The sequence below is a fragment of the Python bivittatus genome, unplaced genomic scaffold, assembly GCF_059951505.1.
Source record: "Python bivittatus isolate LINGU-HERP-01145 unplaced genomic scaffold, Pbiv_v1 ctg000820_np1212, whole genome shotgun sequence".
Taxonomy (NCBI): Eukaryota; Metazoa; Chordata; class Lepidosauria; order Squamata; family Pythonidae; genus Python; species Python bivittatus.
The window spans coordinates 1981911-2005386 of record NW_028277107.1 but is presented as its reverse complement, the minus strand read 5'-3'; the positions used below and the strand labels follow the sequence as shown (position 1 = coordinate 2005386).

The 23476-nt window shown below is 44.9% G+C and overlaps 1 long non-coding RNA gene across 2 annotated transcripts in view; it reads left to right on the top strand.

Annotated features, from left to right (window-relative positions):
• Window positions 1-23476, top strand: part of LOC148214054 (uncharacterized) — a 34581-nt gene that overhangs the window by 2847 nt on the left and 8258 nt on the right. For both annotated transcript variants that reach the window (XR_015793540.1, XR_015793539.1), the window contains exons 2-5: window positions 3749-3819; window positions 7558-7775; window positions 10053-10164; window positions 23337-23425. This is a non-coding gene — a long non-coding RNA (uncharacterized LOC148214054). The remainder of the gene's footprint in view (window positions 1-3748; window positions 3820-7557; window positions 7776-10052; window positions 10165-23336; window positions 23426-23476) is intronic.

Here is a 23476-nt window from a genome sequence, read left to right as displayed (position 1 = left end):
CCGTAGAGATGGCGATCGCAAAGGGCGTGTCCCGCGGATCTCAGGGATGCCGCAAGTCCCAGATCGATCCCGGGAGAAGCTCTTGAAGCTGGCGGAGGAGAGGCAGCCAAAAATGGCTGCGAAAGCCGGGACAGCTCCAAAGGAAGAAGAAAGAGAGGGGTGTCAACCGGGTGAGATGGATTTACTATTTAACTATTTTTAGAGAACACCTTAAGTAATTTAAAGAGATTTTTAAAAGTGAAGAAAAGTGGATCAAGCGGCGAGATTGAGCCTTATAAAAAAAAAAAAAAGGGGGGGAAATCTTTTCTTTTTAACTTTACCTTTTTAGTGGAATTGGCAAGATGTTTTTCTTTTAAAAAAATATATTTTTAACTGGACTGGCTTTTTCTTTTCAACACTCAATAACTCTTTATCTTAAGCCTCTTTTTTGACTAAGATTTCTTTATTGTTATAAGAAATTTATACTTTTTGATTTTGAAATGGGGAAAGTGGAGTTAAGAGAAAGTAAATGAAAGAAAGTTGCACTGCCATCTAGAGGCTCGACATAGTGCCTTTTTTCTCCCATTGTGATGCATGCTCAAGGACCCTGGGCTTTCTAAAAAGATAGTGGGATGTGCATGTTTATACAGGTGCCATCCGAATAACTATAAACAAGTGGAGTTGAAAGCGACTTTGAAAATATCAAGATGGAAAGTTTGAGCTAGTCACAAAAGCCTTGATTAGTGGCAGTAGCTCTTCTTTCTGCTAGAAGCTCTGCTTTGCTCTCTATTCCCCCCCCAGTTGGATTTTTAAAGAGACCTAGCCTTTTCCCTCCTCCTTTTTTTTTTCCTTTTGCTTTTTTTTCTCTTTCTTTTGGCAAGAACAAAGATAAAGAATCCTTTGACTCAATGAAGGTTTATACAAGATAATAGACTATACGAGAAACACAATGCAGAAAAAGATCTTTAAACTATCGAGGATGACTATAAAAAACTGGAAGAAGAGCTGCAGAAATTCCTGCAAAAAAAAGAAAAAAAGATATTAAAGCTAAAATGGACTTAATTAAACATAAAACGGGATCAATGGAAAAGGAAGAAATAGCACAAGAAATCAGAAACATTAAACAGAATTATTTTGAGGCTTATAAACTGATAATCAAAAGGGTTAATCAATTGATAAATGAAGAGGGACAGACTTGTTCTTGGCACTGAGGGTGAGAAAAAGATTATACAAGATTATAATGGAAAATTGTACTAAGAGAATGCATAAAAAGAAGAAGTAAAACAATATTGAAAGAAACTACTCCAGATGCCTAAAGAAAAAATGAGGGGAATACAACAATGATGGAACTGACAGAAGCTTCAAAAAGCAGAATGTTTGAAAGGACATTTATTATTGCTTTCTCTTATCCAATAATATAGAAAAAGGAATAAACAGTTAGATGTTTTGGGATATTGAATGAAAAGGGTGAACTTAAAATTATGCAAGCACCGGAATAAAGTATAAAACTGAGATATATAGTTAAAAATTGTATTTGTAAATGTTTTAAGAGATTAGACTAAAATTTATACATGGTTGGATATAGTAACATATAGATTTTAAACTAGAGATATTTTTGTTGAAACATGTAGTGAAGAATTAAGTATGTATTGATAGTGGTTAGAACTGTAACTTTTAAGAATTGGAAGAATGAAAAAGTACCTATGCAGGAGGAAGTTATTGAAAATTATGGAATGTGCAGAGATGAGTTAAACTGAGATTTGAAATTAGAGTAAGAAGATAAGTAATTTTATATGACACGGGATTTGTTTTATTAATGATTGGATGAGAAAATATAGTAATGTAATGGATTAGGAAATTTTACAATAGAAATTTGATATTAATTATTATATATATACACATATAATTGATAGATGAAAATGTACTACTAATCCTATTGAAAGTTAAAATTCCTTGTAATAAATGATTCTATAGACTAGCTATGAATGATTAATAATTAATTGATAAGTACGCAAGTATATTTTGAATAGATGACATGAGAATTTAAGATTATGAAAGGGGCACCGAGTTGGTAACTGGTTGACACACGGTATAAAATGGAAGATGTTTTTTTATGCTTTTCTATGTTCTTGTTTATGTATGTTTTGTGTTTGTTGTAAAAAATAAAAAATTTTATTAAAAAAAAAATCAATTTGGGAAGGTACCCTTAATGCTACGTACTGATGGAGGTGGAGAATATTGTCATGCAGATTTTAAGAGGTTTGTGGAACAGGAGGGCACAGAAGATAAAGGAACCAGACCTTATTCTCCACCACAGAATGGGTGTCCTGAGAAACTGAATCGAACGTTGCAAGAGATGTCTAGATCTATGCTGATGCAAGCTGGACTCCCTGACTCGTTATGGGCTGAAGCGGTAGTTACAGCAGCTTATATGCAGAACAGAATTCCTAGTCAAGTGACAGGTGAAACCCCTTTTGAACTATGGTTTGGAAAGAAACCAAGTTTAAAATGTATAAAAACTTTTGGTGGTAAAGCATATTCTTATGTTCCAAAAGAAAAAAGGGGGAAGCTTGATCCACGAGCTGAAATTGGATTTATGGTTGGATATACCTCTGGGAGGAAAGGACATAGAGTCCTCGATCCTAAACCTCTTGAAGTTAAATGTTGCAATGCTGTATATGTGGATGAGAGAACTAGAATGCAAAAGACCGTTGAGGCTACGCTAACAACTGATTTACAGAGCAGAGATACCGTTCCAGAAGAATTGGTCACTAGGTTACCTATAGGGATCATTGATCAATTGGTAGGTCCATCTTTGGGAGATGTTGTTATAACAGAAGGGGAAGGAAGAATTAAACCGTGTGAAACAGGAACAGAACAAACAACTAATGTAAGACGATCAGAGAGAAGTAATAAAGGTAAACCTCTGGAAAGATATGGATTTTGTGAAAATTTGCAAGAACCAGTAGATTGGGAAGAAATTAGTAAGTTATCTTAGAATGAGAAAAATGGATAGAAGCTATGGAGGAGGATCAGTCTTTACAACAAAATCATGTTTGGACTCTTACTGAGTTAACTCCTAATAGACAGGCCATTGGAAATAAATGCGTATATAAAATCAAATATAATTCAGATGGAAGTATAGATAAATATAAGGCATGTTTGATTGCGAAAGGTTTTTCCCAGAGATATGGAGTTGACCATTTTGATACATTTGCACCAGTGATCAATGATACTGTGAGAAAAATGAATCTTTGGGTGAAAAAAAGAAGTTTTTAGATGCCTCAGATGAATGGGATCACCTCAATAAGACTGAAACATAAAGGCACGTGGAAGCATCTTTGAAGCTGATGTGAACCAGGCCGGTTGTAAACTCCTTATCGCAAACATCCCCACAGCAACCTGGGCATCTGCCCTGAGGGAGGATGCCTTCTTCTGGCATTTGGCACCTTGAACTAATTTGTGTCTTCTTCTCTGTGACACTATTGTTTTACTAGCAGTTAACAGATAACAGAGGGATAGAGAGTAACTTGAGAACTATTGCTTATTTAGGTGTGGCTGCATCATCATAGGAATATGTATGCGTATACATTTCTTTTCCCTTGCCCTTCTTGTAGAACTGTATAAATATCAGAGCATCCATTTTGCCTGTAGGGGAGGGCCTCCCACTAACTTCTGGTGGGGTCCCCCTCCAGTACGTACTGCTCAAGAAACACTGCAGTGAAGCCTTGATTATTCTGCATTTGTGTCCTGCGTTTTGATCCCACAGAAACCGGTGTCAGAAGTGGGATTCAGAGTTTTCGAGCTGCGACCGGAGACGACAGCAGGGCGCCCTTCAGGGTGAGTGTTGTTGCGAGCCCGATCCCATGTCCCTTTCCCACTGCCCGATAAGGGCACCGTTTAGGTGTGTGTGTAAGGCAGCTGTCTGTGTCTAAAAGTCTATTTTGGGTAGGGAGGTTTGTCAGGAAATTTGGGCCAGGCCAAATCCTTAGCCGCCCCTGGCTTCCTGCGAGCTTAATTGCGATGACTGGGAGTCTCCAGAAAGCAAGGGAGAATTTGGTCTTGGCAGAGTGGGTGTGTTTCTTTTGTGTTGAGCAGAGGCTGACCCCGAGGCTCTGCTCAAACTCTCTTTTCCTATTGTTCCTCTCTGAATGAAGTCGCTTTAAGCTGCTGATAGGTAAGGAGGGAAGTGTTAAGGTGTCCAGGCAGGCTGTGAGAGGTTTTTCAGTGAAAGTGTTAAGGATCACATAAAAGCTGATCCTCCCCGGTCGTAACAGCTCGTACACGTGAATCAAAGGACCGGAATAATCAACGCAGGAAGGGAAAAAAGCCAGCAAAAGAGGAACCTCCACATCCCGGACGTGGGCAGAGATTGAAAATTAAAGATAAGTAAATTTAAAGTTTGAAAAGGGTCTCTGGGAGGAAAGGGAAGAAAAGAAAAAAGAAAAGAGAAAAGAAAAAAGAAAAAATGGGTAATTTGCAAACAAAGCATGCTTTGAAGGAAGCTCCACAAGGAGCTCCTGTTAGATTCATGCAGCAAAAGTTTGGTTTAGAAATGATTAAATATATGGAACAATGGCATAATGGCACTAAGAATTATAGCTGTGCTCAGTGGCCACTTTGGGAATTTGGGAGAAAAACAGACGTTTTGAGTCTCCGACCCAAAGACAAAGAAAAACAATTGAAGCTATTTGGAGTACAGAAATTGATAGGCGAGAAGCAGAAAGCAGAGCCAGCAGCTGGAAAAACAACTTTCAAAAGCTGCAGTCAGAAACACAACCAGACTGAGAGGAAAAAGTTAACAGGGAAAACAAAGAAGCTGCTAGAAAACCATCAACAGAGACGGAAAGGTTTCAATTTTTTGCGCAACTTTATCCCCACTTGTCAAAATTAATTGAGGAGAGAGAGTTAACTTTACTACAATGGGAAGACCCTCCCCTGGAAAGCATGCTAACGGCCCCTCCTTTTGATCAGCAAACAGAAACTTTGCAGGAGAGGCAGTTTGTTCAACCAGCTGTCGAAGCAAGTGAAGGGGAAAGAGCTGCCACTGCCCCCTTTCCCCACCTGGACCAGCAGATTCCACCATTAGCAGCCCCGTGGCAAGTCACACTAGATCTCACACTCAATTATATCCTATGAAATTGTATAGCAAGTGGCACAGGGTAAGTCACAGAAGTACACGTTCCTTGGAATCCCCGAGAATCCAACTGGCCAGCAGAAGCTCCAAAACTTGCTAATGGAGTAGAGAATCTCCAACAATCATTTGCAAACGCACATTCTTCTGCTGTTGCTATTGCAGTTATTTATCCAACGGTAATGGATTGGACTAAAATTACTGATGTAAAACAAAAAAAAAGATGAAAATCCCGGTGAATTTTATGAGAGACTGATAGCTGCCTTTCCGAAATATGGGGGAACTCAGGACCCTGAAACAGAAATGCTGAATGCTGTTCGTCAGCACTTTGTTAATCAGCTAGACCCATGGCTAGGAAACAGACTACCCAAACTGCTTGCTATGTCCTTACAGCACTTTCGTGGTTTAAAGCCATGGCTCACTCAGTTTCTTGAGTGTTCACGTTCCCATGCTGCGTTAATCCTGGTTTATTGAAACCCAGTTTTGGGGGTCACCGTGTCATACTTAACCCTAAATGTCTCCGAGAGGCTGACTTTGCAGAACAACTGGGCTAAAACGTTGTTGGTATGATCATATATTATGATATTATGAAGGGTAGCGCTCTACATGGGGCTACCCTTGAAGAGTATCCGGAAGCTTCAGCTGGTCCAGAATGCAGCCGCACAAGCAATTTTTGAGGCCCGAAGAAGAACCCATATAACACCTTTGCTCCGCGAGCTGCATTGGGTGGCAGTTTGCTTCCGGGTCCAATTCAAGGTGTTGGTTATCACCTTTAAAGCCCTACGTGGCATGGGGCCAGGTTACCTGAAGGACCGCCTCGCCCCCACGATTTCAACCCGTCCCACCTGATCTCACAGAGAGGGCATGCTCCGGACCCCCTCGGCAAAAGAACTCCGACTAGCGGGGTCCAGAGGCCGGGCCTTCTCTGCTGTAGCCCCCGCCCTTTGGAACTTCTTGCCCCTGGAGGTGAGACAGGCCCCCTCACTCCCGGCCTTTCGGAGGGATTTGAAGACTTGGCTCTGCCATCTGGCCTGGGGCGGGGAGGGAGGATGTCAGAAATGGGGTTGGCTGGCCCCTTAGCGGCCTGGTGTGGCCTCTATCAGCCTCTTGGACTTTTTAGCTTTTTTATCTCTGTAAGCATGGTTTTTTATAACTTTTAATCATGTATTTCTGATTTTAATTTGTTATAAGCCGCCCAGAGTCCCCCATTGTGGGGAGATGGGCGGGGACAAGTCTATTAAATAAATAAATAAATAAATATTCACCCTAGAACAGCTTTTCCCAAACTTGAGGACTTCAAGATGGGTGGACTTCAACTCTCAGAATTCCCCAGCCAGCATGGTGAATGATACTTGTACGCTTTTAAATGTAAGCTGCCCAGACATTTTTCGGGGGACTCAGGCAGCCCACACTGCAGTCTAGTTTAAGCCAGGATGTTTAACTATGCTTTGCTTAATATGTCACAGTGGCCGGGTCATGCAGAAACTGAAAAACTAATCCCATGATGGCGTGCTTACACTTAGGTTAAAAGAGCAGCCAATATTTCTGCCTTTTACAAAAATTGGACCTTCAGAAATGATCTACAAAATTATAGGGAATGCTGCTGGAGTATACTGAAAAAAGCTGAGTCACTCTTCGAAAGTAATTTTGTCCTCTTATTCTGAACCCAAAATTCCAGATTTCCTGCCTTTGTACACAGGCAGTCTTCGACTTATGACCATTCATTTAGTGATCATTCCAAGTTACCACAGCACTGAAAAAAAGTGACTTACAGGTTCCCGCACTTATGACTGTTGCAGTGTCCCTGCAGCCGAAGATAAAAATGTGGGTGCTTGGCAACCAGCATGTATTGATCACGGGTGCAGCTTCCCAGGGTCACGTGATCGCCATTGGCAACAAGCAAAATCCATGGGGGAAGTGGATTCACTTAACGACCATGTGATTCGGGGTGACTCACCTAATGACAACATCGCTTAGCGATTGAAGTTCCTGTCCCAATTGTGGTCGTAAGCCGAGGACTACCTGTGTCTGGTTGGATCAGCCTGGACTAATCTTTGTAAAATATGTCACTGCTAAATTGCATTTCGGTATCAAGTGTTCCCTCTTGTGGAGGCTTGTAAAATCTGAAAATCCATTAACGTACATTTCCTTTGTAATTTCAACACACACACACACACATACACACAGACTAGAAAACTGCAATATCACCCAGAAAACAGATTTTCCTTCAGTTCAGAGAGGCCAGGCAGAGAGAATTTTTTAAAAAATCACAAACATCTGCAGAGATTATTTACAGTTCATTAGAACACCAGTTATTTCTTTTTATCAAAAAGCCTCAGGGATCTTCCAAAAAGTTAATTTTTACAGTTCCAAAGGAGGACCAAGAAAGATTGGGAGCACGTTAATCTGCAGCCTAATTAACTGTAGCATTTCTGCTTTGATAGATATCAGCTATCTGGGGGCAGGAGGAAAGGAGCAGGAAGAGATATTTGTGGATTTTCCTGCTGGAGCGGCAGACTTCAAAATGGCTCAACCAGGTGGCAGCACCCAGCCAACCTTGGCTGATGTTGATCTGCACAGCAGTCAGTCCGGGGATGGGAGACCACAAGGAAACCCTAGGACTCCAAAGTAAAAAAAAAGAAAAAAGAAATCTCAGGAAAAGGTAATACAGCAAGGCAAATTGCATCTGTATTTCTGCCAACAGAGCCAAGCACAATTCAGGGGCGACTTCAGTTTTCTACTAGCCCACCTTGACTTCGGGACCACCGGCCATGAAAACGCCCCTTCTAAGAGCCGGGTCCATCTTGGCACATTGCACAAATGGGTGTGCGCTCTGACGTTGCTCTCAGTCTTCACCTGAAGGCAACCTATGGATAATGTTTTTTTCTTTGCAGTTGTTTGGGCAAATAGCCGCCCTAAACCAGTGGCCTCTCACCCATCATATAAAGTCAAGCTTGCTTAACTAACGGTATTAAATAAACCACAATTGGCCTGTTTGTTCAGCCAGGCACTTTGGTCCACCCACTCCTCAAGAAACCGTTGCTAGACCCCACCCTTCTGGACAATTTTCGTCCAGTCTCCCACCTCCCCTTTTTAGGGAAGGTGGTGGAAAAGGTGGTCGCGTGGCAGCTTCAGAGGATCCTGGAGGAAACGGATTATCTGGACCCCTATCAGTCAGGATTCAGGCCTGGTTATGGGACAGAAACCGCATTGGTCGCACTTTTAGATGATCTCTGGCGAGAGCGGGATGGGGCGAGTGGATCCATCCTTGCTCTTCTTGACCTCTTGGCGGCTTTCGATACCATCAACCATGGTATCCTTTTGGGTCGGCTGCAGGAGTTGGGGCTGGGTGGCACAATGTTGTGCTGGTTCAGCTCCTTTCTCCAAGGCCGAACCCAATCGGTGTTGATAGGGAGCGAGAGGTCCAGCCCCGGCCCCTACTTTGTGGGGTGCCACAGGGGTCGGTGCTTTCACCGCTCCTATTTAACATCTACATGAAACCGCTGGGTGAGATCATCCGGCACCATGGGATGAGGTATCATCAGTATGCTGATGATACCCAATTATACATTTCCATCCCAGGTGCCTTAAGTGATGCTGTGACTGCTCTCTCACGGTGCCTGGAGGCTGTGGGGGCCTGGATGGGGGACAACAGGCTTCAACTGAACCCTGGTAAGACGGAGTGGCTGTGGATATGGGGAGCCCCAAGATCTAGGAGCTTCTCATCTTTGGTTCTTGACGGGGTTGCACTACTCCAGACAGACCCGGTGCGTAATCTGGGGGTTCTCCTGGACTCACGACTCCTGGTCGAAGAGCAGGTGGCAGTCGTGGCCAGGAGGGCCTTTGCACGACTTTGTGTTGTGCGGCAGTTACGCCCCTTCCTGGATCAGGAGGACCTCTGCACAGTCACTCATGCCCTGGTCACCTCCGGGTTGGACTACTGTAACGCACTCTACATGGGGCTACCCTTGAAGAGTACCCGGAAGCTACAGCTGGTGCAGAATGCAGCGGCACGGACAGTTCTCAATGCCCCTGGGAGGGCACGTATAACACCACTGTTGCGTGAGCTGCATTGGTTACCAGTTTGTTTCCAGGTCCATTTCAAGGTGTTGGTCATCACCTTTAAAGCCCTTCATTGCACAGGACCAGGTTATCTGAGGAACCGCGTTGCCCCGGTCATTTCAGCCCGCCCCACTCGGTCCAGCAGACGGGCAGGTTGCAGACCCCACCAGTCAAGGAATTTTGATTGGTAGGGTCTAGGCAGAGAGCCTTTTCTGCTGCAGCTCCCGCCCTATGGAACCTCCTGCCTCCTGAGGTCCGGTGTGCCCCCTCCCTCATGGCCTTCAGGAAAGGGATGAAATCCTGGCTCTGCCAGAAGGCCTGGGGCCCGAAGGGCATCCCGCACCTGTGGAGATGGCTGGTGGGGTGATGGGTTTGCCCCCTCCCCCCATCATCTTGCAGGTTTTTAGGGTAAAAATTATAGGAGGTTCGTAGGATAGTTTTAAGATATATTTTTTAATAATGTATAGATTTTACCCATGGTTGGAGGGACTCGTGCTTTTTTCTTTTTTTATTATTGTGAGCCACCCAGAGTCACCCATTGGGGGAGATGGGCGGCATACAAATTTGATAATAAATAAATAAATTAAATAAACCACAATTGGCATGTTTGTTCAGCCAGGCATTTGCAGGATGCAGCCCCAGGCCCCCAAACGCTCTGGAGCAGGTGAAAATGGCACGATTTAATGTGTGTATTTCACATTGACAGTGAGGTTTTAATGGTCACACAGCTGGAAGAAAACATGGAAGGCTGAGAGAGCGGTCCTCAGATGAGCAGATGACAAGACAAGGTTGCATGATTCCCTTGGGTTGTTGAACACAAGTAGGGATACATGTAGAAGGAGTGACGTTGTTGGCTGAGACCCCGCATGATTTGCAGGAAATGTGCGAGAGATCCCGTGATGCAAGGAAGAGAATGGCTCTGAACATGACCAAGACGGTTACCCTTGTCAGGGAAAATGGCCTGAACTATTGCAAGTTATACACAAATGGTAAGTACAGCAAGTGGACGAATGCTCACTGCAGATGGAAAATTGGGTGGAGAAAGCTGCCTGGGGCGTTAGAAAGGTGGTGGCGGTGTGTGCGTAATGGTCTGTGGGAACAACCTCAGGAGACAGGAGGAAGAGGCGCAGACTAGGCAATGGCCAGATAAGTGGCAGCTGAGCCCACAGCAGGAATGGGACGTGGGAGGCATCTCAGAAGGGACCCTCCCTAGTTTCCAGGGCTGTAAAGGCGAGGGGGGAAAGAGGTTCTTTCAGACTTGCAAGATTCTGTTAATGTAACCTTACAATAAAGACCAAGCTCGTACTCCTGGTTGTGCTTCTGGTCGACTACCTCGTGGGCCTAACCGTATGCAACCTGTTGCAAGGACATAATGATGGTGCAAACAGCAGCAATCCCCATGAGTAAGAGCATGCTTCTGCCCATCTTGTGGTATGGAAGTGGGAGTTGGCGACATCGGGAGGACATCCCTATTGAAGGCAGGGAGAATGGGGGTTTCAGAAGGGGCTCTGATCAAGCAAGAACAGACAGCTCGATATGGCTGCATGATGAATGAATGGTAATCAGATACAAAACTGAGTAACTGGTACAAAAGAAAACCAGGATATGAAGAAAGAGCGAACGGGTGGAGAGGAAGACAGAAAAAGCTGCCGGTGGATGAGACTGTGTGAAAAAGAGAGGGGAGGAGCTCCAAAAACAAGAGGGGTTGCATGGAAAGGTGGACGGCTGTGGTGGAAACAGGGATGGATTGGAAGGACAGAAAGGTACGGAGCAGGAGAGTGAATGATTTGGGCGTAAAACGGCACATCCTTTACTTTTGCTCATCTGGTGCCTTTCCTTCATTCGGCTTCCGATTTCTTAGTCCCTCCTCGCTCTGCGTAAGGCTGCTTCTTCCAGAGAGGAATAGTGTCATCCGTAGGAGCGTCTATCCATTCCCAGCTCAATGTTCTGCTGCTGTTCCTGATTCTTTGTCTCCAGGTTTCTTTAGGACCAAGAGCAGGATATGAATAAAATTCAGAATCGTCTGGGCTTGAGTACGTGTCAGCCAGAAACCACTTGAGGAGTCAAAATTGCTGGGTTTAGATCAATGTTTTTCAAACTTGGCAGATTGAAGATGCGTGGACTTCAACTCCCGGAATTCCCAGCCAACGTGCTTTAAGATGTGTGGACTTCAGTTCTCCATGCTAGGTGGGGAATTCTGGGAGCTGAAGTCCACATGATCTTGAAGTCGTCAAGGTTGAGGAACGCTGGCATGGATGAATGGGTGCAATTGTTGGAACAGACACCTGATCTTTCTTGTATTGTTTTTATTACTGTTGTTAGACGCTCAGAGTTGTGTGTCACAAAAGGCGCAGACATATAAGAAAATAACTGAATAAATTATGATTAAAAATGTTATGTGAAAGTTGGCAATATGATACATTTCTCCCTTATTCTCTTTCCTGTCCCTCTACATATTCACAGTTTCTTTGGTTATTTTTTTTAAACAAGCAAATTCATCTCCTTGGACTCTCTTCCTCTTTTTTAATTAATCTTTAAAAAAAATTTAAGTTTATGTATTTATCGGTATTTATGGTTTTAATGTTTTGTGTAAATCGCCCAGAGTCCCCCATCGGGGGGAGACTGGCGGGGGAGGAATTGAATGAATGAATGAATGAATGAATGAATGAATGAATGAATGAATGAATGAATGAGAGGAGGAGCCACAACAATCTGACCAGTTTGGCTTTTTGAGTTTTATTACTCCAAGACTCAAGGGGATACTCCTGCAGACCCGCCACGACCATCTGTTCCTTCAGTGCTGTCTGCAAGACTCTGAATGCAAAAGGAGACAAGTCCATTGAAAGACAGCTCCCTGCAGGCAGAAGCTTGGATAGCTACGGATCCAACATGCAGCTCTCTCTCTTTGCTTGCTCTTCACGTCTCTCTAAGAGAACCAGGCCTTTGGTCAAGCTTGCGATTGCATGGGACGTCCATGGTTTGCCCCCTGCCTTCTTCTCAGAGGTCTTCTCGATTTTCCAATCCAGTCTGACACCCTGGGGTTTCCTCGTGATCGCCCATCAGATAGTTAACCGGGTTAGATTCTGCTTTGCTTTTTCCAGATCAGTTAAGTTGTGCCAAGAAAACAATGCCAACTTTGGCTAGCTGAGAGTGTCAGGTTCGGTCAGCACGAGGCTTCAGGGAAGCACGGGGTTGCAGGGAAGCTCGCAACCAGACCACGCGGAATCCACCGGCGGTAGCTAGCGGGGAAAAGAGGAACCGAAAGCGCCGCTAATTAACGAGCCACCTGCGGCCAGCTAAACAGGAAAACCGCAGCGGAAGCTTTTAATTATGAACTGATAACGGTGCGAGCAAGCAAGGAACGGGGCCGCAGGGCAGCGAAACAAGATCGCAACGCAGCACAGAACCCGCGGGTCTGCACGTAGCAGGGAGGGACCAACCCAGCCGGAGGGGGACTGGCAATCAAGGACAATGGACTCTGACCGACCCTGCCATCATGAACGATCAGGGGGGACATTGGGGGGCCTAATAGCCCACAGCCGCAACGCGATCACGAGGCGGGAAAAAGCGCGGGAAGGGGGGAATATAACAAGTGATGCAATTGTACCAAGCCAGTCCTGGCTTTGCTTGTGACTACTACGTTACGCATGAGTAAACCTTCTTTGTGAACCACACGTGTCACGAGAGTTTCTCTGTCGAACGGGGCAAATCTCACAGAGAGGACCGAAAGAACAGGTTAGGGCTAGATTGTCATGGAGAAAAGTCTGTCTATGGGGTGGCTAAGAGTCGAAAACGACTGGATGGCACTTAATCAATCCATCAAAATTTTCCCAAAGCAGCTGGGAAATGTGCAATTGGCAAATCTGGGGTGGCCAAAAGGTGCTTCCGGGCTGGCAAAGCCAACATCAGAAGTGTGGAGCTGGACACAGAAATCCGCAACGTTCGAGGGTGGGAGGAAAGAGGAATTGCAGGAGCTGGAGAAGTGGGTGGCTTTGATGGCAAAAACCTCAGAAGAGGTTTCAAAAGCATGAAAGGGCCACGTAAAGGCTTGGCTTCCCGGGATCGCACCTCAAGCCAGAGGAAAAGGGGGCTTACCTTTTTGCAGTCTTGGCAAAGTACAGCAGTGCTACCCAGAAACCCCAGGGCTTCCCCACAGAGAAGGCATTCAGACAAACCGCTGCCCACAACATTCTTCCGCATGTTCTACAGCCTCTCGACCGGGCGCCTGCAACACAGAGGCTCCATCAGAACAGACTCTGATCCGCAGGCTCCTATCGTAGTGCTGAGGACCTAACACATATGTGTCAAACTCAAGGCCCGCGGGCCACATCAGGCCCGGCGTGTAATTATATCCGGCCCACGAGATCATTTTATATATTGTTATTAATGGCCCAGCGATATGAAGCGCTGGTAACACAATAAACTACAGATCCCATATTGCAGCGCTTCAGCTGCCTTGCCGAACGCTTCCTGCGTTAATCAAGTCTAACTTATGATGCTGCAAGTTATTCTGAAGCTAGCCCTCACGATGCCGAAGAGAAAAGTTGATTCTGAAAACAGAGCCTTTAAAAACCGATGGGAGGCTGAGTATATGTTTACTGACATTGCCGGTAAACCCATGTGTCTCATTTGTGGAGCTAATGTGGCTGTAATTAAAGAATTTAATCTAAGACGGCACTATGAGACAAAACATCAGGATAACCTGAAAGACCTGAATGCAGAGCAGAAGATACAGAAAGCAGAAGAGTTAAAGAAGAATCTGACACTTCAGCAGACGTTTTTTACCCGTGCAAAATCACAAAGTGAAGCTGCTGTGAAAGCAAGTTTTATCGTGGCAGAGGAGATCGCCAAATCAGCCAGGCCATTTACCGAGGGAGAATTTCTGAAGAGCTGCATGATCAAGGTGTTTGACGTCTTATGTCCAGACAAAAAGCAGATGCTGGCAAATGTAAGCCTGAGTAGAAATACGATTGCTGATCGAGTTTGTGAGATGGCCACTGATTTAAGAACACAGTTGAGTGAAAGAAGCAAAGACTTTATTGCATACTCTCTTGCTGTGGATGAAAGTACTGACATGACTGATACTGCACAGCTGGCCATCTTCATCCGTGGAGTGGACTCCAATTTGCGCGTTACAGAGGAAATAATGGACATTAAATCGATGCACGGGACAACGACTGGAAAAGACATTTTTGAAAATGTATGTCAAAGTATAACCAACATGAAACTGCCCTGGGACAAACTTATTGCACTTACAACTGATGGAGCACCATCTATGTGTGGTGAAAAAAGTGGACTAGTGGGAAGGATGCGAGTAAAGATGCAGGAGGAGAACTGTAGTGGTGAGTTAACGGCATATCACTGCATCATACACCAGGAAGCACTATGTGGCAAAGTCCTGAAGATGGACAATGTAATGAGCACTGTAACACAAACCGTAAACTTTATCCGAGCTAAAGGTTTAAATCATCGGCAATTTCAGTCCTTTATGCGGGAGATAGATTCAGAGTTTGCTGACATTCCTTATCATACAGAGGTGCGTTGGCTAAGTCGGGGAGAAGTTCTCAACAGAGTTTTTGAGCTCAGCAACGAGATCTGTTAGTTCATGGACAGTAAAGGAAAAGACTCCACTAATTTTAGGAATGAAAAGTGGAAATGCGAGTTGGCATTTCTGGTTGACATAACAGCTCATCTCAACGCCTTAAACCTCCAGCTCCAGGGACGTGACCGCATGATCACTGACATGTATGACGCAGTGAAGGCATTTCAAGTGAAGCTGCTTTTATGGGAGACACAAATGCACCAGTGCAACTTGCCCCACTTTCCCTGTTGCCAAGTAATGTTGAACCAAGTCGGCACAACGGTGTTCCCAAATACGCACTTTGCTGATAAACTGAGCGCACTGCGCATTGAGTTAGCACGGCGCTTTGGTGACTTTGAAGAACAAAAAAAGAATTTTGAGTTGCTTCGCAACCCATTTGCCATCGATGTGGAAACCGCACCTGTGCAGATTCAGATGGAGCTGATTGAGCTGCAGTGTAATGGTACACTGAAGGCAAAGTACGACACTGCATGGCTCGCACAGTTTATTCACTCCATTCCCGCAGAAATGCCCCAGCTCCGTCTACATGCGGCTCGAACCTTGTGCATGTTTGGTAGCACACATCTGTGTGAGAAGCTCTTCTCAGTGATGAAGACTAACAAAACAGCACACAGGAGTCGTCTCACTGATGAGCACCTGCAGTCCATCCTGAGAATCTCCACAACGCAGAATGTTGTTTAGTCGTTAAGTCGTGTCCGACTCTTCGTGACCCCATGAACCATATTGCGCCAGGCCTTCCTGTCCTTCACTGCCTCCCTGAGTTTGCTCAGTTTCATGCTCATTGCTTCAGTGATGCTATCTAACCATCTCATCCTCTGCCGTCCTCTTCTCCTTTTGCCTTCAATCTTTCCCAGCATCAGGGTCTTCTCCAAAGAGATCTCTCTTCGCATTAGGTGACCAAAGTATCTGAGCTTGAGCTTCATTATCGATCCTTCCAATGAGCAATCAGGGTTGATTTCCTTTAAGATTGACTGGTTTGACCTCCTAGCAGTCCAGGGGACTCTCAAGAGTCTTCTCCAGCACCACAGTTCAAAGGCATCAATTCTTCAGCGCTCGGCCTTTATGGTCCAGCTCTCACAGCCATACATTACTACTGGAAAAACCATAGTTTTGACTATGTGGATCTTTGTCGGCAAGGTGACGTCTCTGCTTTTTACTATGCTATCTAGGCTTGCCATAGCTTTCCTCCCAAGGAGCAAGCGTCTTTTAATTTCATGGCTGAGGTCTCCATCTGCGGTGATCTTGGAGCCCAAATAAATGAAGTCTGTTACTGCTTCCATTTCTACCCCTTCTATTTGCCAGGAATTGATGGGTCCAGATGCCATGATCTTAGTTTTTTTAATGTTGAGTTTCAAGCCAGCTTTTGCACTCTCCTCTTTCACCCTCATCAAGAGGCTCTTTAGTTCTTCTTCACTTTCTGCCATTAGGGTGGTATCGTCCGCATATCTGAGGTTGTTGATGATTCTCCCTGCAATCTTAATTCCGGCTTGTGATTCTTCCAGCCTGGCATTTCTCATGATGTACTCTGCATATAGGTTAAATAAGCAGGGTGACAGTATACAGCCTTGTCGTACACCTTTCCTTATTTTGAACCAATTGGTTGTTCCATGACCGGTTCTAACTGTAGCTTCTTGGCCCGCATACAGATTTCTCAGGAGACAGGTAAGGTGGTCTGGTACTCCCATCTCTTTAAGAATTTGCCACAGTTTGTTGTGATCGACACAATCAAAGGCTTTTGCATAGTCAATGAAGCAGAAGTAGATATTTTTCTGGAACTCTCGTGCTTTCTCCATGATCCAGCGAATGTTGGCGATTTGATCTCTAGTTCCTCTGCCTCTTCGAAACCCAGCTTGTACATCCGGTAGTTCTCGGTTCATGTATTGCTGAAGCCTAGCTTGTAGGATTTTGAGCATAACCTTGCTAGCATGTGAAATGAGTGCAATTGTGCGATAGTTTGAGCATTCTTTGGCGTTGCCCTTCTTTGGAATTGGAACATAAACTGACCTTTTCCAATCCCGTGGCCACTGTTGCGTTTTCCAAACTTGCTGGCATATTGAGTGCAGCACTTTAACACCATCATCTTTTAGTATTTTAAATAACTCAGCTGGAATACTGTCATCTCCACTAGCTTTGTTGTTAGCAATGCTTCCTAAGGCCCACTTGACTTCACTCTCTAGGATGTCTGGCTCAAGGTCCACAACCCAGAACCTCACACCAAATATAAACGAACTTGTTGCCAAAAAAAGATGCCAGGCGTCCAGCTCTGATAAAATGACATAAGAGCAAAGGCAACTGAATGATTTGATTTGTTATTGCTGAAAAGCACAAATTTTATTTATATTTCCAGGTTTTGTTATGCAGCATGTTCATATTTTGAGTTTGTATAATTTTAACAGGATATATTTTTATGGAGAGCAAAATCTTTTGGGATATTTAAAATTTAAGTTTATTTTTTATATAAAATGACATAAGAGTAAAGAAATTTGAACGTTTGTTCTTTTAACGTTTACTTTATTTCTAACTTGTATAATTTAGAGAGGATATATTTTGGAGAGCAAAATATAAGTTATTTAAGGTTTGAGTTGATTTATTCCGGAATAATATGCCTGTCTGTTTTTATTCATATTTATGTTAAAAGAAGTTAAGTTTTAAAAGTTTTAAAGTTTTAAAAGTTTAGTTTTAATGTGTTCAATAAATGTTTATCCTGTTCGGCCCACGACCTAAAGTGTGTTTTGGATTTTGGCCCCCTATGCAATTGAGTTTGACACCCCTGACCTAACAGAAACCTCCAAACCTCCCTGGCATTTACGCCAGGATTGGAAGAGGGGAGTCTCATTCTGTTAGCCCTGTGAGGAATTCCAGACAAGAATCACAGCCACGAGGACTCGCTCTGCCTTGATTGCCAGCTTCCATTCGCAGAATCTTGCATGACTGAAAGTATTTCTCCCCTCCTCTCCTGTTATTCTCCAGAAAACTAGGGAGGGTCCCTTCCGAAACAGGGCTCACACCCTCCCTCTTTCTGCGGGCTGAGGCATCTTTTATGTGCCTGTCGCTGCATCTGCGGCTCTTCCTCCTGTCTCCCAAGGCCGTTCCCACATACCATTACACATTCCCAATGCAATACATCTCCGTTGGGAGAAATCAACAATTGGCAAAAGCTTTGAGTGTTGTCCTGCAGATCCTAAGATCATCTTAATTTATTAGGGTCTGATTTGGGCTCACTGAGGGCAAACGGTGCAGCTGGAACATTGGAATAACAAAAAATGGCAACACACTCCAAAAGCAAGGTAGAGAACAAGGAGGCAGGAAGGGGATCATCTGGGTTGGGATCATGCGTGCTATTAAACCACATGGGGTCTGGTCGATGGGCAGCTTAGAGGAATGTGTGAACACAGCCATGGTAGCCAATGCAACGAGCCACCGTTGAGCGACTCGGCCAGCTACGGAGAGAAGCACGTGTCTTGGTCTCAAGTCAGAGGGGCTTTGCAGTGCACATGAAAATGGAGGAGAACCCTGAACGTAGAGGTAGGAAGGATGCCTTCTGGGGCAAAAATACCTGGATTCAGAGTTTTTTTCTTTTTTGAAGGGGGGGAAAATCAAGATAGCCAACGAAACCCTTTCCTGTTGAAGATTTCCATGAGCTCTAAAGGCCTGGGGGGGAGGGATTTATTTCTCTATTAATCAAATTTCTACGGCCGCCCATCTCACAAAAAGTGACTCTCAGTGGAGCACGGTCATTACATAAAGCCAAGATGTAATAATTATTCAAAACATGAAAAACTATAAAAAGAGAACTAAAGGAGAAGGAGGAAATAACAGGCTAAGGGATGTTAATAATACAGTCACCTCAGTAGTGACCTCATGTGGGCCGTGACATTGCAGGAAGGACACAAATGTGTATTATTCGCACTGTGAGGTCACCGTGAAAGGTCTTTGGGGTGTGCACAAGGGACCTACGATTGCAAGGCACAAAATGGAGCCGAGTAGACAACTTGGCCAACCACACCTGGGTTTGTGCATTATCCTAAGCTATGTTTCGCTGGAGTTTATTGGCTGGAGTTTACAGCTCATGTAACCTACTAAGCCAAAACCAGACCAATCACATTTATGGCCTAGGCCAGTGTTTCTCAGCCTTGGCAACTTTTAGATGGGTGGACTTCAACTCCCAGAATTCCCCAGCCAGCATTGAGATGGGGAAATTTTGGGAGTTGAAGTCCGCCCACCTTAAAGTTAGAGGTTGAGAAACACTGGTGTAGAGAGAGCAAGCAAACTATAGTGTGTGTCTATTACAGATATAGTGTGTCTATACACACACACAAATATATCCACATACTGTGGTGCCTCGGGTCACGAACGCTTCTGTTCACGAACAATTCGGTTCATGAACAGCTCCGGTCACAAAATTTTGCCTCCGTTCGCGAACGCCGGATCGGGTGACAAACAGGATCCGAGGCCATTTTCCCTCCCGTGACATGGTCCGCGTCCATTTTCCGCCCGTTACACGTGGTCCGTGTCCATTTTTCTACCCGTTACACGTGGTTGTAGGGAGGGGGACTCTCCCTCCAAGCAATAACCGCCTCCCTGTCCTCCACGCCAGAACGGATTAACCGTAATTACATTGAACCTTATGGGAAAATTTGCTTTGGGTCACAACCAATTTGGGTCGCGACCAGAGTCGCGGAATGAATTAAGTTCGTGAACCGAGGTACCACTGTACTATCTCTGCATCTATTATTTGCTGCCCCTTTTCCTCTTCCTTTTCTAGATCAAAGTGGTTTATAATAAACGCCATAAGCCACTGGCTCCTAGACCCTGGTCCCCAGATGCCCTTCCTTGACTGGGCCCAGCCTTGAGGGGCCGACTCCCTGTCGCCCCTGTCTCTTTCCTCTGCCCAGGTCATTTTCTTGGGGAGGATTGCCCTTTCATTTCCAAAGGATACTTACAAAAGGAGGAAAGGCAGAGACAGCCAGCAAGGATGCTGGTGGCTCCCCAGGGTGTTTGGGGGCACCCAATTTCTCCCAAAGGCTGTGAGTGTAGAGGGTCTCCTTGCCTTGGGAGAGGGAGGGAGGGAAGGGGTGGGGATGGGGATGGGGTTGGGAAGGGAAGGGAAGGGAAGGGAAGGGAAGGGATGGGAAGGAGCGGGAGGGGAGGAGGGGGAGGGGAGGGGAGGAGGGGGAGGGAAAGGAAAGGACAGAACAGGAAAGGGTTAATGTTAGTGTTAGATTAGGAAGGACAGGAGAGGACACGGTTAGGGTTGGAAAGGAAAGGAGAGGAAAGACAGGAGGGAGGGAGAAAGAAAAAAGGAAGGAAAGAAGGAAAGGAAGAAAAGGAGGACGAGGAAGAGTGGAAAAGTACAAGAAAGAAGGAAGAACAGACAGGAAGGAAGGAAGGAAGGAAGGAAGGAAGGAAGGAAGGAAGGACAGGAAAGGACGGAAGGAAGGACAGACAGGAAGGACAGGAAAGAAGGAAGGAGGGGGAGGAAAGGAAGTGGGGGAGGGAAGGAGGGGGTTGGGGAAGGATGGAGATGGGGAACGATGTTAAGGAAGGCCAGACATGGAGGGACAGGAAGGAGGGGAGGAAATGGCAACTGGAGAGCTTTGATGCCTCCAGTCCAACCTCCAGGCCTGGTCTGGCTCCCACTCAGCTTTTCTTGCCATCGCCTTGGCTCAGTGTGATTGTGCACGGAGGAAACCATGGCAACTGGGACAGACAGACAGAGCCCCTGGGTTGCTATGGCGAGACAGCAACCATCGGGCAGGAAGTTGCATTAAATCGGAGCAGAGAGGGAGACATCTGTTATGAACAGGACAGAGTTGTGCTTTTAAAAGACTAACTTTTCAATCATGCCCTACGTTTGCACAGCCCACGGTCCAGTTCCTTAAACTCATGGAGCCTTCCCTGAACATCATCAGGCAGACAGTGATCATTATCTATCATGATCTATAGGCAGTGGCCATTCACAAAGCTCTGGTTGGATTGGAAAAATATATCCTTGTCTGCATAACGACCCTTGTCTGCATAATCAGTGATCGTCGCCTGCATAAGACCCCAACCCTCCAACCCTACGTGAAAATGCCGGGATTGTCACGGGGTGTCTTCTGTGTGCAAAATGGGTGCTTTACCTACCCTTTTTCTTAGTGAAGCAGACTCTGTGTGAGAATGAGAAAGTAAGAAATGAGACGAGAAAAGCAACAGCACAGGAGGCTGGATAGAGCAGGGTTTCTCAACCTTGAGCATTTTAAGATGGGTGGAGTCCAACTCCCAGAATTCCCCAGCCAGCCATGAAGTCCACCCATCTTAAAATGCTCAAGGTTGAGAAACACTGGGATAGAGGGTGGGGGAAAACCTTGCCTTCTTTGGTCATCACCTATCCACCCATTTTTTCCATTTCAACCCAAAAGCTGCATCGAGAGGCTCATCTAATTGTCTTTCAGACAAACATTGTTTTAATTGCTGCATCAGGTTGTTCCGTTTCATAGCGGATGGTTTATTCTTGAACGCTGGACCTAACTGCTTTTGCCGAAGATTGTTTGTGCTCTCCGTTTTGTCTACCACTCTGGGCGTCTTTGGGAAGTGCACATGATGACCAGAATCATGCGCTTAGTGCCTCCCTGAAGGATCTAGAAAGGAACTCAGGTCTCAGCTCACATCTATTGCAAATAGCGCATCTACTCCAACCATGTCTTTAAGGAGCTAGCGAGCTGGCGAGGAGGCTCAGTTGTTATTAGCATCCCTTCATTTACCTTGCTTGTACCTCATTTTTTATAGCTTTTTAATTGTTAATAATTAGAGTGGTTTTTCGGTATTTAGTGCTGTTTTAACTTTGATGTAAACCGCCCACAGTCACTTGTAAAAGTGAGATGGGGGTATCTAAATTGGATGGATAAATAAATAAATAGGTATCCTAGATCTTTGGGAAGGATCCAAATTCAATGAGAAACATCTGGTAGATGTGTGAAAATAGCAATAATAATAATAATAATTGTTGTTATTATTCTGTACAGAGCACAGGCCAGGACTCAGTGCAGAATGACCTACAGGTAGTCCTCAGGTTAAGACCAAGTTCCATTTCCACGGTCTGTCCTCAAGTCGAATGTGGAAGGAAGCCGGAACAGGATTATTGTATAATACTGTATCAATAGTATTGTGTCATGAACTCAAACCATTGTGCATTTAACTTAAATTTTGCTACCATAGGCTCTGTTCTTCTCTACGGCTGGTCCGGTTATTAGCCAGGGGACTCCCTGTAAATGCCCCTTTCCCCTCTGGGATTTTGTGGCTAAATATCCTCTCCGCAAGCCAGTTCTTGTCCCCAACCCGGTTACTTCATCAACAACCCAAGGTTGAGGCTTCCGGCCTGTTGTGCTCAGCCAGGCCTAACCCTGCCAGTTGCCATGGCAACTGTCCTCCCTCACGCGGTCCCCTTCCCCCGCTAGCCAGAGCGATGGACACGGAGGCCGCTGACTCCTCTCGTCCTCCTCGGGTGACCTCCTCAAACATCTGGGGGGGAAAAGACCTTTTTTGCCCCTTTTGCAACCGAAAAGGAAGAATTCCCTTTGGAGATCTCAGAATCGTCTGTAAGGCTGAAGGCGTGTGACAAAATGACAAAAGCAGTGTTGTGCTGTGGGAATGCAAAGTTTCATATATTTGTGCAACGCACCATGTGTGACCTGGTGCATCATGCTGTCATCCCACCGCTTTCCTCCCCTTGCCCCCAGGGACACCCCCAGGATATCTTCCACCTGCTTATTCACTCACCTCCTCTGATAAGAATTGCTCAGCTCTGCATTACATCATCTTCATCATCATTAGATTTTTTCTTCCTCACCTGCATTTTTAACAAATGTATATTTTGATATAGTTTTAGCTTATTTGTTCCTATACTTATATTTTAATGGTTTAAACCGCTTTGAGGTTGACAATAAAGGGAAACTGCTTAGCCTTCTATGGGATAATCGTAATGGTAATAACATTTAATTCGCTTTTTAATTCATTTGCTTTCGTTGTTGCCTTCCGTATTTCTGGGATGTGCTGTTTTCACTTGTAAGCTGCCTCCTGTGTGTAACTGGAAAGTGAGTCCTGGAAACGAGTGGAGAGATGCTACCGGCTTTTAGGTCCCGTGTTCTTGGAACAGAGAACGGCATTATTAAAACATCGGATCAATGAACTGCAAACATAAATGGGATGGGAAGGATCAAAACAGAAAAGCTGGGGTCCCAGATAATGCGAGCACTTAAGATCAAGGATTAATGAGAGGCGGTCATGATGCCAAATGCTCATGTCCTCTTCTCCATTTCATCCCTGCCACAAGGCACAGCAGCACATCTTCCCTTTCTCTGTCTCCAACGTGACGAAGAGTGCAGTTGAGCCGGAAGGTTTGCTCACTTGGGAGGCACCCCGTCATTGTTCCTAATAAAGATGCCAGTTTGGGATTCTTCGAAGAATCGGAATTTAAACCAGATAAGAATTTCCTTTAAAGTCCATGGTTCGCTCATTTAAAAAAGGAAAAGAAGGATGATTCCTTAATCACGGTGCTCTTAAATCTTTTTTTTTTTATAGCAATGCTTCTTATTTCTAGCCGGCTGAGGTCAGAGGGAAGGAAAAGGAGAGGAGTGAGTGTCTTGCCATCTGTTGAAAAGGGTTCCCACGTATGTATGTACTAAAAAGTTATGTAGAAATATTGAACAAGTAATTTAGAA